Source organism: Grus americana, chromosome 3, assembly GCF_028858705.1.
Source record: "Grus americana isolate bGruAme1 chromosome 3, bGruAme1.mat, whole genome shotgun sequence".
NCBI classification, from domain to species: domain Eukaryota; kingdom Metazoa; phylum Chordata; class Aves; order Gruiformes; family Gruidae; genus Grus; species Grus americana.
The window spans coordinates 4,344,557-4,362,319 of NC_072854.1; the positions used below are offsets into that span (position 1 = coordinate 4,344,557).

General features: G+C 44.2%; 1 protein-coding gene across 13 annotated transcripts in view; it reads left to right on the forward strand.

The window, feature by feature from the left end:
• PKHD1 (PKHD1 ciliary IPT domain containing fibrocystin/polyductin) overlaps window positions 1-17,763 on the forward strand; it is a 270,672-nt gene that overhangs the window by 64,515 nt on the left and 188,394 nt on the right. The window lies entirely within an intron of this gene.

Here is a 17,763-nt window from a genome sequence, read left to right on the forward strand (position 1 = left end):
AAGACATCCACAGCATGTTCATCACAAGAACTATGACTCTGAACTAACATCATCGTAAGGCTCTGTTTCTAAAAATGTTCATTGCAAACCTGAAACGTCCTTTTAGAGTCTTCGGGGTTTTACAGAGTTTTTGGGGGTGCTGAGCTGAAGTACTGGGTTGTGTCACCTGTGAGAAGGAAATCAGAGGGGCTGGATATTTGGTGAACATCAAATATTGTTTTGTCACCGTCCTTTACTACACTGAGCAGTTTCTGAGAAGTGGTGGAGACCTGCCCCGTACAGGACAGTGCAGGTGGGAAGAGATACACACCTGACTTATCAGAACAAATATTGTTTTTTATTTAAACCAAATTATCGTGCATTCATCTTAGTATGGTTGAGACCTAGGAAACTGAAGTTTGTTTGCTCAGGATTGGTATTAAAGCTACCATGGTAATTTTTAACTCTACTATATGCAATGAAATTCCCACCACCCCACCCCACAAATAGCTGCAGCGTCCTGGCAGAGTAATTTTGGTGTGGTTTCTAGCTTCACATTCTAGATCTTTTACTAAGCCAAGAGTCTTTGACTATTTACCCTGAAAATCTGCTTTACATGTTACTATTGCAGCCGAGTATCCTAAAATGCAATTGCTTTCTTTCGTTCTGTTGTTTTAAGTCTGTCCTTGGTCTGTAAAGGAATGTCTCATTTAGCCTTTTACCTATTAGTGTTCTTTTGCTAGTCAGCCTTGCTAGTTATGCTACCAGAAAGATGCCCAGTTAAGAAGAAAACCAAGTAAAAATATATTACTAGTTGGCAACTGCAGGAGGCCAGCAAAGGGAAGCGCTCAGGCAAGCACCAGATCAGCTGGTAACTACTCCTTTCGTTCATATTTTCCCTCCCAAATGTGATAAGGGCATCTCTACTGCCCTAAAGCCTGGGCTGCGGCATGGAGGAGCTATTACTTACTGTTGGCTGTGATCTGAACAGCTTACAGGTCCTGTAGTCTCGGTAATGAGATGATGACAGGTTGTCTTTTGACTCAGGTAGGAGCGAGAATAGGAAGAAGTAGTGAGGTTTGTCCCTGCTAGGGTATCTCTGCTTAGCGCGGGGAAAATTGAGGAAGTCCTAAGTGTCCTGAATGAACGAGTTCATTCCGGGAGAGCAGGACAAAACCAGCAGCGCTTTCAGATCTGGGATTTGCTGCCGCTTAATGAACCCAGCGGGCATTTGGAATCATTTTATCCCTCTTCCCAAAACCGGCCTGGGTGAGCTGAGGTGGATTGGTGAGGAGCTCAGATAAATGGTTTCAATTTTGGTCCCTTTCTAGCTGACAGCATCCCGTTAAGATTTACGACCTGGTGCGGCATATGCATGCTTCACTGTAGAGGTTTAAATCATGTCATGTGAACTGGCCTTACCTTTCCAGTGGAAATAATGGTCCCCAGGTTCAGCACCAAGCAGTGAAATGCATTAATAGCACCACGTGCCTTAGGATAATGGTGCTATTAGCAGGCAGTGCAACTCTGTGTACAAGTAATGGGACTGCATCTCTTTATAATAATATTTGGCACTTCTATTGCACTCTCATACAAGGATCTCAAAGCACTTCATAAAAAATGGGCCTGACCCGTAGCTGTTTTCAGCATAGCTACACTGCTCTGTGTTTTGTTTTCTGCTTACTCTTCTGCCAGCTGAACGATGCCCAGGCAGGCGGGTAATGCGGCGGTGTCTTAGCACAGCTGGGCTTTCTGGGAGGGTTGAGGTAAAGATGATTAGATGATGATGGAGCAGGATTAGCTCCAGGGTGGCAGAGGCTTGTGAAGAGCATGGAATGAATGGGCATTGGCAGGAAAAGAGAACAACCTTGTTTCAGAGCAGAAAATACAAAAAAACCAACCTTAAAAGGTTGTTTCTGGGAACTCGAGTCTAATGGATACAAGCTTTAGAGTGAAGTCATTCTTTTCTTCACTCTTTATAAGACACTTAATGGGACCTGTCCATAATTCTTAAAATAAAAAGGAAGAGGAAATGAGGTGAATGCAGTCTGTGAATGTGAGAAGGTTTTGCAGCAATCTCCTGGTGGGACAATGCTGGACAGAAGGCTCTAGAGATGCCCGGGAGGGATCGTGGTGGGTGCATGGGAGAGGCTGGGTGATATGATACCTCCAGTAGCAGGAAACCAAACTCCAGTGACAAGGTGGACTTCCATGGTCTGTGTTTCTATGATGCTTTTAGCAGCTCTGTTACCAATAGCTCACAGACACAACCTCGTGACGCTGAAGAGGAATCCATATATAAGCATCCTGGTGTACAGTGAGTGGCAGAGACATGTCCATCAGTCCGATCTGCCTTGTTTGACCAGCAGGAACCTTGCACTGGAAATAGTCCATTTTGCCTCTTGCCTGACTGTGCAGAACAGTATCCAGACGGTAAATTCACCCTAGATCTGTGTGTCAGCTTTACTAAAAATCGCATTAAATGGCTATTGTAACTCATCTAGGAATCAGACCTTAGCCATGCTAGTTTGGGTTTTGAATAACAACATTTTGCCAGACCCATTCCTCCATTCTTCTGGTCGTACCCAGAATATATTATACAAATTCCCACGGTTTTCTCTCACTGTTTGTTTGAATTGCAAGTGCACGCGTAAATTGGGGACACCAAAATTATCTAATGAGATTAGCAAACACCACAAGCACTCTTTCTCAGTGAGTTAATGAGGTGGCTGTCCTTTGAACTTCTTTTATTGTCTTAGACATACAGAAACTCCACGTACTAGAAGATCATTGTATCTGGATACCAACTCCTCACAGGTGCGTTTTTTTCTCCCATTTCTTTAACTCCTTTTTCCCCCTGATAAATACATATAAAGATGTATTTTAATGAAAATTAAGACCTTAACTCTAGATACCTTAATTTTTGTATGATCTGCGTGAAGTGGCTAAGCTTAATGCTTCAGGGAAGAGAGCTCTTCCACCTCTGATTTCAGCATAACTTTGCTTGAAAAATGGGCTGTAGCTACCATTCAAAATTAGATTATTTTTTGAAAAAGCTGTTTGTCCTATTCATATTGTGCTTGCTACTCCCTTGAGTCAGCCACTTGAATTTATGGTCCAGGTTGAACCCCTTTGAAAACATTTGGGCAGGATCCTCAGCCAAGGAAAGCAGCTGTATTTTCTGGGAGGTGATGCAATAACCATCACTTAAGTTTTGACCCTTCAAATCTGGTCTCAGAGATGTTTGCATGGTTACTGTCTGAGCTGGGGTCAGCTTTGAATCTAGAGGACCACCAAAATTTTAGGGATTTTCAAGTTGCTGGCTGGAGATCTATGACTTGCATGGCAGACTTCATAAAATTTGAGTTTGCCAACTTGGCCTCTTCCTGGGGTCTGGTCTGTGCCCAATCATCCCCCAGAGAATAGCTTTTATAGATTTCTAAAGAACTGATTTAGGCTCTTGCCTCACTTTGTGTTTTAAATATTTTACCCCGTATGACTTAATTAGGTCACACGAAGTAAGCAGCAGGCCTCTACCCCACTGTTGCATTTGGCATCATTAGCGTTTGTGACTTGCTCCGTTATTATCTAACTCTAAGGAAGAGTTGTAGTAGTATTTTTATATTGGTATATAATGCAATTTAGCCTACCGAAATGAGAGGGAGGGGAAGAAAAGGGAAAAAAAATCCAGCACTGATTGTATATCCCACAGGACTTAATTAGTTCACAGTTTCACGATACACTGGATAATGGGAAGATATGAATTAAATAATAAAAGGGAAAAGAAAAGTTCTAATGCTCACTCAGTACCTGTCCACTTCCACCTTGGCTGCATAATGAGATGTCAGCTACCGTGACACTGATGAGACATGCAAAACACACTGATAACACATGTAAAGGATGCTCATGGGAAGGTTTGACCAGGCTCGGATGTCTCTGAACCCATTATGCTTAGTGAGCCTTTAGATTATTATTCCGGATCACTGGACCAGACCTAATCACCGTGCAAGCATGCTGTCTGAGCAGTGTTTCCCTGCTCCGACTCCCCCCCCTCTCCTCTGGCCCAGATGGGTGATATAATGTTCGTCAGAGGGCAGATGCCATGTATATTAGTCAGTTGTAGGGAAGCTGAACTGGTATACTAGTGAATTCTCTCTAACCCAACCCTCCAGGGGTCTCTATTAAGAAATAGAAGGCTAATAAAAAATAACTTGCTAGATAAAAATGCCATCCTGGATTATGGCTCTGCCTGGGTACGCTGCGCTGCCTTTAGTTTGTTTTTAAATAGGGCATTAAGGGAAGGTCTTGAGATTTAAGAAGTAGCTTAGAGTATTGAGGATCTGTGAATTCTTAGCAAGGTGATTGATACTGGGATAACTGCTTTCTTCACTTCTCAGAAAAAAAAAAAAAAGAGGGAAAAAAACCCCACAAAGGCTGCGTCTGAGATATGCACAGTCACCTAAGAGACCCTTGCTGTTCAACTTCCACTTAATGTAATCAGGACTAGCTCTCCAAATCTCTTGGATTCCTCTGTAGATCTTAGAATCACTCTTTCCTTCTTTTTTTTGCCCTTATTTTCCCTATTTACCCTCTCTCTGGATGCCACAGCATTTGGGTGTGAGGAAGGAGATGAGCTAATTTTGCCCGTTGGTGATATTTGGTACTTTATATAGGTGGCAAATCCTAGACAACTTTCTAGGGAGCATCAAGGCTCTCTGGAAGCACAGAGCACTCTGGACATAAAGGGCTGTTACTTAATTTTTAACAGCAGGACTGATGTTGAATCTCTTGACCGTGTTGTCCGTCTGTGAGGGTTACAAGTGATGGGAGGTGACTCTCCCTTGCAGGGCCAGCAGGCTCTTTGTGCTCTGCGCGGTAGATGCGCGATGCTCTTTCACTCTCGTTTTTAGTGCCATCCTCACTTGCGTGGATGTTTGATGGGTGAATTTTTGGGGGTGAAGTGCTCATAGTTGGTTGCCCTTGCTTGTAGATGTGTAGGGGCCCCAAGTTTATGGTCAGATATCTTTATCTTTTGTTTAAAAAAAAAAATTTAAAAAAATCCAGTTACTTCAGTAAAGCACCAGTGCCTAAGGGTGAAGGTGAAGTATTGTCTTTCAAGCTTTTTTCCCTTTGCCTTCTGAGATCGGTACAATCCCAGCATACTCTCATTCCTACACTCTGTCCCTTTGGTGTTCTTTGGCTGTCCACCTCCACCTGCCCTCCTTCTCCTATGCTGTATTTTTTGTCCTGGAGCATCAAAAGGTTCCAGAAAGGGCAAACGATCCCCTCTCTGCCTTCTCCAGTGCTCCCCTTTGCTGCAATGTCCGTGAGTAAAACCACTACACCAATTTGAGACTGGTTAAGCAGGGTATGGATGAAACGCACTGCCTGCGAGGATGGATGCATTCTGGTACGAGCAGGAGCCTGCAGATGAGCCCTGGCACCGTGTGCTGGTAGAGATGGGGCCATCAGGTTTGTGCTTCCTCCCCCTTGGTGCAAGGTAAGTAGTGCTGCCTGCCCCGTGTCGCTGGATTGTGGAGATGGATGCTAAAGGGTGCTCCAGAGCAATGTTTCCTCCTCACCCTTGTTACCTTGGCCCGGAAGAGTTTGCAGGGGAAGCAACAAAGCGGATTCCAGCTTGATATGTAGTTTGTTTGCAGCTCCCCTCTTCTCAACTTGAGGGAGAATTATAATAAAATATGATATTTCATTCCCTTGTGTCCCTTTAGATACTGTAAAACCTCAGCTCCCTTTATTCGGCCGTAGCGATCACATCTTGCAGAGGCTGGGGAATAGTTCCCTTTGACTACAGGTTATTAGGGAGCACCCTGACAGCACCTGAGGTTATGGTGTCTTGGGCTTTGAGTAGGTCTCCTGGGTGCTTTGGCAGTGCAAATAGCCCAAAATAACCACGTTACACAGGATGGGATGTCAGGAGCAGGACTAGATGAAATTCTTCTAAAATACTATATGTGTATTTTTCATAAATATGCACATTTAACAGCCCAGCAAGCCCACCGTTGCATCTCCACGTTCCCTATTTCTTAACCTGCTAGCTTGGTCACAGTGTTATTTTCAGAAGGGAGTGTGGAATGCAATGAAACCAACCAAGATTTGCAAGCCTCACAGAAAGGAAGTGGAGGAGTCCACAATAATCTAATAAAAATAAAAGCACAAAGCCAGTCTTGGGGTGCGGATGCTATCAGAGCAGAGAGAGGTACCATCTGCAAGGTTTTTAAGATGTAGAGAACCAAGATGGCCTCCACAGTAACCACAGGCAATGTGAAGAGATAAATGGTTGACCCGAGCCCGTGTCAGGCTAGGATTGATGCCACTATCAGCCCTAGTGCCTTTGCAATGATTTTTTAAAAAATCTCTGATAGAGTGTGTTATCTAGTTACTGGCACGAGGGCAATGGCCTGGAGGCAGCGAGGAGGTGGGGGGAGGAAGAAGGAGAGGAGGAGAGAGAGAAAGAAAAAAAAGGTCATTCCAGGAGGACAATCTCTGTTGGACTAAATGAGAAAATAAGGGCCTTGCTCTGAGAGGGTGAGGTAAATAAATAAATAATAATAAAAAAGTGGCTGCTAGGTGTGTGAGAAAAGGATAAGCAAAATTGCTTCTCTTTCTTTTCTCTGTTTTTCTTTTCTTTCTTTTTTTTTTTTTTTTTTTTAATGGGATAGGCCTTGGGCTGCAATGGGAAATTTAAGAGATGTGCTTGTGGTGTGCTTTTTTTTCCCTTTTACTTTAACTTTTTGCTTCCTGATTTGAGGTTTAACTCTTCCCTCTCCTGCTGCTATAAAAGAAAAATCAAGGGCTGAACTGTAGCTTTCTTTTTTTCCCCCCCTCATTTTGAACAGCCTCTTGTTTTTGTTTTTTTTTTTTTTTTTCAATCCCACCATCTTTCTAGTGTCTCTGAGGCAATTACTTCCTGAATTATATGTGCCTTTTCAGGGAGCCTTCCTCTCCCCTTCATTCACACTGCTGCACTGGAAACCCGTTGGAAGTTGCCCCCGGGAGGGGATGCCCTTACCCCCGGGAGGGGATGCCCTTACCCCCGGGAGGGGATGCCCTTACCCCCGGGAGGGGATGCCCTTACCCCCGGGAGGGGATGCCCTTACCTCTGGGATGGGATGCCCTTAGCCCCAGGAGGGGATGCCAGTCCCCTGTAACCACAGGACATCAAAGTCTTTCCACGCACATTTAAACACACCCGTGTGAAATCAGAACTGAGTGTGGCTCAGTTTAACGAGAACAGTTTTCCTTCTCCCCCCTCCATTTATTCCTGCTCCCAGGAGCACCAGGAGGGTGCGGGGAAGCCTTCCTGGGGGACTGCAGGAACATTTTCTCTCTGCTTGCTCCCAGGCTCTTGCACAGACTCTTGCTGCCACTTCCTTGTTTAATTATGACAGAGACTCTAATTGACTCCTTTGGTGTTTAGGCAATTTTGGAGGGCGAAGGATTGCTTGTGGCTGAAAGCATGGCTCTGGTTCTGCATCTCTTTATTTGGGGGAAGGGGCTGGGGGTGTTTGATGCCTGGGTCCATGCTGGGGTGCATGGCACTGGGCTCTGGCAGAAGTCAGAGGGAAGTCTTCTGCACCTCCCCACCTGAAATTCAGTTGGAAAAAGCGCTGAGCTCCTTGGAGACACACGGAGCCCAGACTTCTTCTCCTGCATTGGAGCATGGCTTAAAGTACAAAGGGGTCTTTCCCATCCTTAGGTGTGATGTGGGCTGAAGATGCTTTCAGACAGCTTTTGCGTCACTAACATAGGACTGTGCGTCACTGTCCAACTTCATGTCCTCTCCCCAGTCCCAAACAGAGCAATACCGTGGACCTAATGCTGCGCACAGTTTTCTGTGAGCAGGGGCGTTGGCTGACCTACAGCCACTTCCCAAACATTTCTGGGGCCTGCTTTGGCACCCAGTAAGGGCCAGGCATGTGGTCATCTGTTCTGATTTTAGTAGCATGGACGTGGCCGAACTGGACCGATTGGAGAGGCTCTTGATGTAGTTGGATCACAGATGGACATGCTGTCTTCGTGGTGTTCAAGTACCACCAAAAGCCTGTGACCAAGACTGAGAACTGGTTTGATCGTGATGTTGGAGACAGCCCCTGGTCTGAAGCACTGAAATGCCAGGTCTGGAGGTAGAGAACATTTCCCTTCAGACTTGAGCAATAATCAGAGATTTTATTTTATTTTATTTTATTTTATTTTATTTTATTTTATTTTATTTTATTTTATTTTATTTTATTTTATTTTATTTTATTTTTTTCTTGGAGTTTCATTTCAGGCACCTGAATCCACACTCAGGCATTGACTGACATGTGAATTCCCAGTTCCAAACTCATTTTAAACCTCCCCCATGATACCCTGGTTCCCTCATCCAAATCAAAATTGATTGGATTCAACCTCGCAAAATGCTGAGCCTACATGTGAGTGTTGGTATGTGTCAGGTGCCACGATGGCTCCATATTCATGCAAGTCCCTGCTAATTACTGGTGGTTTATTCATAGGCATGTATTCTGGAGAAAAATTTGCTGCATATCTACAAAGCCATTGGTTTCTCCGAGACATTCAGTGATTTGGATAAGCACTGGCGGGGTATGGGCAGTTATCGTTAGCCATGAGTTGCAGAGGAGGAGGATCTCCTTCTCTTTCTGCCTCTACAATGTTTCTGCTAGGTTGTAGGCTGTATCTGAAGGCGCTGTCATGCCTCTGTCATTTATGGCATGTGGTGTGAGGCGAGTGCTGGATTACACTACTTCTACAGGGACGTAGCTCTATAGAGCTGGATTTGGTACCCAGCCTGGCCTCGAGCCACGAGTGCAGGATCAGGCTTCCCATCTATTCCACAAGAAGTGAGAAGCAGCCTTGGATAGAGTGTGTGTGTGGGACACACAGATGGGGTTTTCTTCATTTAGAAAAGAAGTCGGTAAATCATGTGCCGAAAAAGACCAAACATGAAAAGTTTGATCTTGTAGTAAGCTACTGGTAGTGATAGAAACGTAATCGACTTGTCCCTTCCAACCCAAATCGTTCTATGATTCTATGATTGTGATTTCTTCTGTGTACAGCCTTTAGAGTAAGGAGTAGAGTAAGGATGAGTAGTATTTGTTGTGTTGGTTTTTTTCAAAGTTTGATTTTTTTTTCCCCAGTTTCATTACTGTTGGTGTTATCACAAGGTTTTTCATAGACTAAACAGTGTGAATTCGATGTACGCTTATAGGACAGTTAAATTGCTGTACTATTTCAGTTCAGAGAGTGTTTATTAAAAACTTTAAAAAATTATTGCTGCAGCAGGAGGAAAGCCCAGCATGTTCAAGCACTGTGCCACAACTAATCTAGTAGAGCCTTCCTTCTGTCTTTAAGGAAAGGGTTAATTTTATGTGATTGCCAGTAAAAACAAGCTGTTTCCATGATGAGTCTGTAATAGCTGGGTGATAGACTGATTTAACAACTGCTTGCTAAATGCTGGGTACCTTTCCCTGATTGGCAGCTCCGTAAGTGGAAGCCCCTAATTTTCAATCTGTCCTCGTGAATAGCTGCAGAGCAAAGGACTTCATTAAGGGATCGTAAGGCTACCTCGTAAAAACTAGCAAATAATTACGACAGCGATGGGAAGAAGGGGAGGGGACCAAGTGCTCTGTGGTCCCCGTGAAGAAAAGCAGACACCCCAGGGCAGGGAAGCATCAGGTGAAGTGGACGTTATAAACACTTTCCCGTGAACGCTGCATCTTCTCAATAAAGCGGCAGTTTAGCCCGTCTACAGCTTTAACAAAATATTCCCAGTTAACTTCATGGGTGGTGCAGGGCTGGGAGCTGTTAGCTCATATTCAGTTAAATTTAAAATGTCAGAGCTCATTAGTGGTGATTTTAGCCAAAGACAGTTTGTGAGGAGCTCGGTAGATTTGACTTCCTCAAATAAAATTGAGGAAAGAGATTACTGTTTTGCTTATTGATTTATTTTCCTGCTTTCACACATCTTCTTTGGGTCTGTGATTCTGATCAAGGGTCAGGCTCAGCTTCACCCACTTAGGGATTACAGTTCTCCCTCTTTCACACACACTCTCTCGCTCTTTCACTCCCTAATTCTCATTTATTTGCCTTTTTTCATCCTGCCTTAACCTGTATTTGCTGAGTGGAAGATGCAGGTTTTGCTTTCAGCGTTGAGGAGAGCGTTCCCTGAGCTCACCAGCAAGCCCACATGGGCATGCACAGCAAGGCAGCATGGCTTTAGGTGTTCAGACTGAACTCTACAAAGCTGGACAGAGAGGTATGAAACAATTTGGTACTAATTGTAGAGAACACTCAGCCAAGGTCTGTCTGTCTATGTTTTCCTGCTCCTGGGACTTAGCCCTTTGTTGTCTTGAACCCCTCCATGCCAAACGAATTGGTGCAGAAGCCATCGTTGGGCAGTCGGTGTTGCTCTGCAGCACCTTTTTGGGAGCCCTACTGGGGTCAGCATAGGGGTGAGGCAGGGGATGGAGACAGTGGAGGTAAAAATGCGGCTTCAAAGCTGAGATGGCCCAGGCAATGCTGCAGAAATTGAGATTTCCCATGCAGAAAGGACCGCAATGGCTGGTCACCAGCATGGCCCCAAGCCAGTGTTCATTTTCAGCTCTAGGAGAGGCGGTTGCTGGATTGCCAGGTACCTGAGGGACTTGAAGGCAGATACCATGGGGTATTTTGGATAAGTTTCTCCAGGTGGTGATAGCTAGCAGTGTATAGGTCTGTTTGGATTTGGACTGAGGCACTTCCGTCTCCTGCATGTACATCCTCGTTTGGGTATGTCCCCTAGTATGGTGTCCATCTCCCTGAAATCACGTCTGCCTTTGGAAAATGCTGCTAGGTACCCATCTGCATCCCTAAGCACTTGAATGCATGCAGATGCTGGGGTGAGGATGTGCCAGCAAGGGTCCTTGGGAAAAGGACCCTGGATTTTATGTCCTGCCAGACGATTAACAGGCAGGCAAATGTGTGTGTGGGAGGACAGATAGTGAAAGCCATGTACATTATTTCAAGGGATCTGCGTTCCCAACAAAGATGAGCTGTTACAGCCCTGCAAGACAGAGGGATGGCTTTATAGCTCAAACAGCAGCAGTTTGTGCTTTCAGCTCAAAGGCCTCTCAGTTCAGAGGGCAGCATGTTGGTCGAGAGATTCTCTCTCACGCTAGCCTCTCATCTTGTTGTCTGATTAAAACGAAGTTTGGGCTAAAATCTCTTGAAATGACAAGGGTCGTTACTGTCCCATAACATGTGTGATGCTGCTCGTCAGCGGAGGCGTAGTCGTTCATGGCATAGCGGTTCAGTACAAAGTGCACTAAATTAACTTCAGCTGCCTTCTGGCTTATGTTGCGGTGCTGTCTGCACCCCTGCTGAAATCGCCTATCATGTGCCACTGTGAGCTCAAACTACAGCAAAAAAATTAAATAGATGGAAGCACTGTTTTAGCTGTAAAATAAATGTATTAAAGTGTACCTGCTGTAGACACTTCCTCATTTGGAAGGTGCCTTGCATCAGGAACCTTCTCCTATGTTTGTGCAGCTCCTTGCACAGTAGGATCCGAGGGTTTATCTGGATTTACTGCAATTACATAGACACCCTTGACTGCAGAGGAACAGCACGAGTGTTCCCAGTCTTCTAAATGCCACTCAATGCTCAGATTTCCATTAGGACTTGGCAAATTCAGCTCAAAGTGACAGTGCAAAGGCAGCCTTTGCTAAGGCGTGACATCTTCCTAGCCATCATAACCCACTGTTACCCTATTGCTTATGTGACCTTTTCTGTAAGACTCCCATCTTCACCTTTTTACCTTTCTGGCAGATAAGTGTTTTTGATGATGACAATAAAGATACCGCAAAGCACTTTTATTCTTGGTTGCCCCATCTGGGCTGTGCGTTTGATCCGAACGGCCGGCGTTCCAGTCAGATTGCACTATCAGATGGAGCTGGCTCTATTTCCTGCATTATTCTTCCTGGCTGTACCACATTATGCAATTATGTTTGCATTTAAACCTGAGCACTTACCTGTAATGATGCGGTAGTTCAGTACATGATACATTACAGCAGTAGATAATGCATACAGATAGGCTAAGAAAGCATGTTGTTGATGTGCTAAAACTAAACAGGACATTGCATTTGAAAGCGGACTCTGAAAGCTCGCAGATTAGGCCAAGCAGTTTAAAAAGCTTGCATTACTGAAATAACAGCCGCGCAGGGTGAAACCCTCTCCCTGCTGGGCAGGTACAGGATTGAAAGGGCAGTGGAGGCTTCTGCAGTACTGCCCTTCAGTCTCCATCGCAGAGGTCTGCCGTCGGCACTGCTGGCTGCTGCCACTTCCATAGGAGCAGGATGGTCTCAGCGGCTGCTGGGTGTCCCAAATCCTGCACCCCTATAGCACAGCGCAAGCAACGGTGCAGCTTAGGGAACAGACTGTGCCTCCGGTGCTGGCCAAGCCCCTGACTCCTGTGTTACACCTGCTCTTATCCCTGCAGTGTGGGTGCAGCCTTAGGGGACAGATTCTGACCAGCGGGTTTGCATTACCGTGCTGTTATGAACACACACTGCTAAATGTTTTAGTGAAGTTAGCTGGGTTGTTTTAGGTGGTGCTGAGTGGCTGGATGGCAGACCCAGCTCCCAGTGCTGAGAGTGACGGTTATTATTACAGTCTGCCACAGCAGTTAATCTCTAACCTCCTTCAGGACTTCACTTCTGACAGATAAAGTGAAGACTTTAGTAACTTCCCTAACTCTATGCAGAGCACTGCACTGGAGCAAGGGCGCAGATTTGAGAGACTAAAAACTTTGAACGCTGCTGGTCTGCATCAGAGCTACCCTGGGAGGCAGAAAAACTGTATAGCCCGGAAGAAATTTCTTTGTGCCTATTCAGGTCCTCCCTCTCAAAGTTGGAATTTACTTTAAAAATACATTTTAAAAAGGCAAAAATAATCAGGCAAAAGGTTTTGATGAAGCTGCTGCAGTGATTCAGCAGAAACCACACCTGGCGCAGTCAGCCGTGCGTTTTCCTTGTGGGATAATGAAGCAATGCCCTTCCGCTATGCAAGGTATCAGCAAGCACATCAGTTTTCCCTTCAACAAAACAGGGACTGCAACCTCTCGTTTTCCTAGCAGGTCTCTCTTTCCATCATGTTCTGGGGGTCTGTGGATGGAAGGAGCTATGGCTGGGCAAGTGTCATACTATTTGTTTGAGAGAGAGGATATACAGGTGATGAGACAACAGTAGCACTTACAAAGCCTCTTACCTTTCAGTCGGGTGCTGCTTAAAAGGTTCTCAATGGTAATAACAGATGTTTCAGTGGAGCAATACTGTGAAGTATTGCTCAAGATGTGCCTGAACCTCTTAATGAAATAGTGGAAAAAATATTGTAGTAGAAGAATAGAAGAAATGTGTCCGGTTACAGTCACTTAAATGTCCCTGTGGCTTTGGCTGAGGAGACGCGGATGCATATATGGCAGTATCAGTGTTTGTCCTTGGGTAGCGTGGTTTTGTTGTCTGTATGCTCTATTTTATGCGTAAGGCATACCAGGTTGTAGCCTGCATGCAGCATGTTCCCTCTTCAAAGCACTTCTCAGTCTTTGCCTGGTAAATCACTGCAAACCCCTTGCACGCCAGGTTTGCAGTGGAGATGGTTTGTGTACCAGTTCACTTGTATTCCGTATGTCCCCATAGGAGCTGTGTGAAAGTTGGGGGCTGGATCCCACCCTCACAGCTAATTTGGGATTCTCACAAGGGGATTTTTTTTCTCCTGCCTGATCCAAAAACCCCATCACCATCATATCTCCACTGACACTGTTGGGGTGGACCAGCCTCATTCCTCCCACCCCGTTTACTGTAGTGCTCATTCAGAAATCCTTTTTGCTGACACATAAGCACGTAATTTGATTACTTTTCCTGCAAGTGGTTGGAAAATTGTTAAGTTAATCTTTGTACTTGTAATATTTTCTCTCAGATTAAAGTAAGTCAAGATCATTCAATTGTGAGACAGTATTTGCACAGTGCATAGTGTAGAGGCCAACACGGTCACCAGGCTTGGTTATTCCGCTTGTGTAAACAACTTCATGTTGCAATTTTCTCATTACCATTAAATTGCCATTTTTAATCTGTCTCAGAAGCCTTCATCCTTCGAGAAATCACTTGTTTAGAGAGATGTGTAAATTGTGCGTGCCCTTTAACAGTGCTCTGGAAAGGGAAAACCAGTTGTGTTGTATCTTAACTGGAAGAATTGCATTGAATTCCCCAATGTGTTTACATGCACAGGACCTTCATGCAAGTTGGGCTTGCGATTAAAACTCTGCACTGGGATAGTTTCCACTGAAATAAACTGTCTCTGAATACGAGTCCATAAATGAACGTTTGGAAGATTCTTGTGAATTAGCAATGAATTACTGTAGAGAACAATTGCGTTTTGTGAAACAGGGCTCTTCATGTGCTCCAAGACATTTTCTCTGCTTCCAGGGTGTTTTCCTTAATATTTGAAGTGGAGATTTCTGAGTTTAGGATCAACCTCCCACCATAAACCTCAGAAGACCCCGAGAGACCCAAGAACAACACTTTGGGACTCACATGAGTGCGGTAAATAGACCTGGACCTTCCCACAGGTCTCATGGTTTGTTTAATTATAGAGTGGCTTAATACTGCTCCTATCCCCCCATTACTTGGTGTTTTACCTTGTATTCGGGTGAGCTTTGTTGCCTGTGTACAGGAAGCTGACTCGTGCTATATCTGGGACACGCACCCCCCCGACAACAACTATGTCTTTTCAGTGCCCTCCCTATGAAAGCACCATTAGATTTAACTAATACTCCATGTCCTTAATTAAATACCTCTGGTGCAAAGAGCCTTACCTTCTGTGCTTGGAAATGGCAGTAATTACTCCCCTGCTGGAAAAGCCTTTTTTTTTTGGTGGTTGTGTTTTGAGTGGTTTTGCTGGTTTAGTTGTTTGGGATTTTTTTTTTAAACAGGAATTAAGCTGTTTCTCATGCCATTGTCCAGTTGCAAATTGGCCTGAGACTGACTTGTGCCATGGGCTCTGACCTCCAAAACTGCCCACTCATTTTTTTTCAGAAGTAATCAGCTAGATGAACTCTTTACAGTTGGCTTTTGGGTCTTCTCACTGCTTTTGCGGCTGCCCCTGTCTGAGTAATTAATGACAGCGTGGCTTGTTTATGGTCTTGACTTACTAATGCTGTTGGCTGCAAATGCATTTTTACCTCTGGGACGTGCCAGTTTCCTGGTTCTAGTCCCACCTCACCAGCCCAGGTCAATTTTTTGTGTGTAAACAGATTTATCCTGTAATAGTTGGAGAGAGACTAGGGTCATTCATCAGTCCCGTAGAGAACATGCCCAGCCAGATTCTTCCATTCCTACACTTGTGTAACTCAGCAGAATTCAGAAAGATCCCTGCAGGACAGCTAAAAATTAAAAAAAAAGAAATAAAAAAATAGAAAGACAAGTAATCCTTTCTTTTTTAATTCAGGGTACAGGCAGTCTCAATGAGAAATAAAGGTGTTGGATGGTGCACCTCATGTCCAGCCATGTGTCCAGACCTGATCCTTGTTATATCAATGCTTACGGGAGTCAGTAATGAAGGAACTGCTCTATGGTGCTTTTAGGTAGGATACTACCACCTACATTTTATAGCCTGAGTAAAGGGTAAAGAGAAGTTACTTAGCAACAGATGATGCAGATAGTCATAAAAATATTATCTTATAGCCTTGGAAAGGGTTTGTTGGGTTATGTTCCAGGCCTGTTCTTGGCAATCATGCCAAGCGTACCAATTCGTAAGGGAAAAAACAGTTTGGTCTCCTCATCCCTCTGGAAACCTCTTACAGAATCTCAATGCATGGATAGTCACAAGCATTCTGCAAATTTCCAGTTTTAGTTTATTTATAGCTACAGTACTTCCAGTCTTCCTGGGGATAATGTTGTCTTTTGACGTGATTCATTTTTTCCCGTTGTATAGTTCTCTAGATACCTTTCCTTACTTTCATTTTTTAATGTGTGTAAGGCAACTTCCTTAGTGATTTGTGGCTCGAGCACAATTCCTGCCACTTTTTGTATCATTTATTTCATAAATGGAAGAAGACAGTCCAATTATCTGTCTACCTTTGTTGCCCAGTTTGGTTACCAGTTCTGCTCAGTTGGGTTAACCATAGGTGGTCTCTGCCATGGCATGAATTGGAGAGGAACTTCCTTTCAGGCCTCTGAATCCTTAGTAAAATTCTTCACTGTTTTGTCAAGTCAATTTATACTAACATCTAAAAAGTACAAGCCTATTACTCATTGCTAAACTGGCATCAGGGACTGTTTTAATACTGGCACTCAGAGAAGGAGGACCTCGGTGGTCAGATCATGTTATTTTCGGGATCATCATCACATGGAATTGAACTGGGTGAGAAATTTCTCAAGGTCTGAAGCTGATGAACTCCTAGGAGTCAAGAGGCTGCCTTTTCTTTGAGGGAAAGCTGGGAGAAATTAGACAAGTTGAAATACGCTCACCATTTTGTCATGTTCTTCTTTCAAAGGACATTCTGAATGGAACCAGATTAAATAGAAATGATAGAGGTGAATGTGGTGCTTTTACTAAGAGGATGGAAGTAGACTGTCCATTGCAAACTTCTGCAGAGGTTCTCCTTTCATTGCTTTCTACTCCACCACATCCAGCTTAGAAAGCTCCTTGAAATGCCTCAATCAATGGCAAAATTGGAGTACTGTAATGAGGTGCACGTGAATGGAAGTCCCTTAAAGGATTGCTGATCACACTGTATGATGCACTAGGCTGCTTTGGCATTCTGATTTCCAAAGAAACTCAATACAAGCTACTTTAATATTTGAAGGCAGCTTCTCTGAAATTGCTGCATGGGTCAGAGAAACCGTGCAAAACCTGGTAATTCTTAATCTCTGTCTTGCCTGCTTTTCCATAGTGAAAATTGGTCTTTTTGGAATGGGAGGAAAATTGCCTAGAGAACGGTTCACTGTGTGCTGGTTTGCAGCTCTTCCCTACCAGTTGGTGTTTGTTTGCTGTGGTCCTGTAATGAGCATTAGATCGTACCCTCTGTCCTGAGACTGCGTGGAGACGCCTTGGGAACTTCTGCATTCATTATTAGCCTTGACCAACTTCGGTTTGGCCATTCTTTGATTTTATAGTACAGCCAACTAAATTCTACTCATTTCTGCGTGGAAGTCTAAATCCATGTATTTGTCTACAAAATAAGGTGTTGCACTGTGCTGTTGGTAGAGAGAATAGTTTTTCTTGCTGCTTATACTTGTTTTTGTACAATGTAAGGTATTTTCTGTCCTCTTTGGGATGACCCTATTCCATCTTTCCCATGAAGATGTGCATATGCCTTCATTCTCTCTGTCAGCAAAATCCTTATACACTGCTGGGAATGAAAAGACGGTTGCAAAAGTCCTCTTTTGGTTTTGTTTTATATAGAAAAAAGGACATTTTTTTACACTGAGTACTGAAGTGCATGCAGGAGACTGTTCTTATAAGAGCAGGATGAAAGAGTGTACTATCATGATTGTCTCAGGGATGCTTGGTATACAGAGGAAGATGTATCCATGCCAATTGAAATTCTATAAATTTACAGCTGTGGTGAGCATTTTTAAGTTAATATGGCAAAAGGTTAGAGGTCCTGCAAGCAGGAGAGGCAAGGAATGATGCCAAGAGACAGGTTCAGCTTCTTTGGGCACTGGGCAGCGTTTTGCGTACTGCCTCCACTGACTGTAGCAAATAACATGCATTTGCATCCCTTTCAAGTAT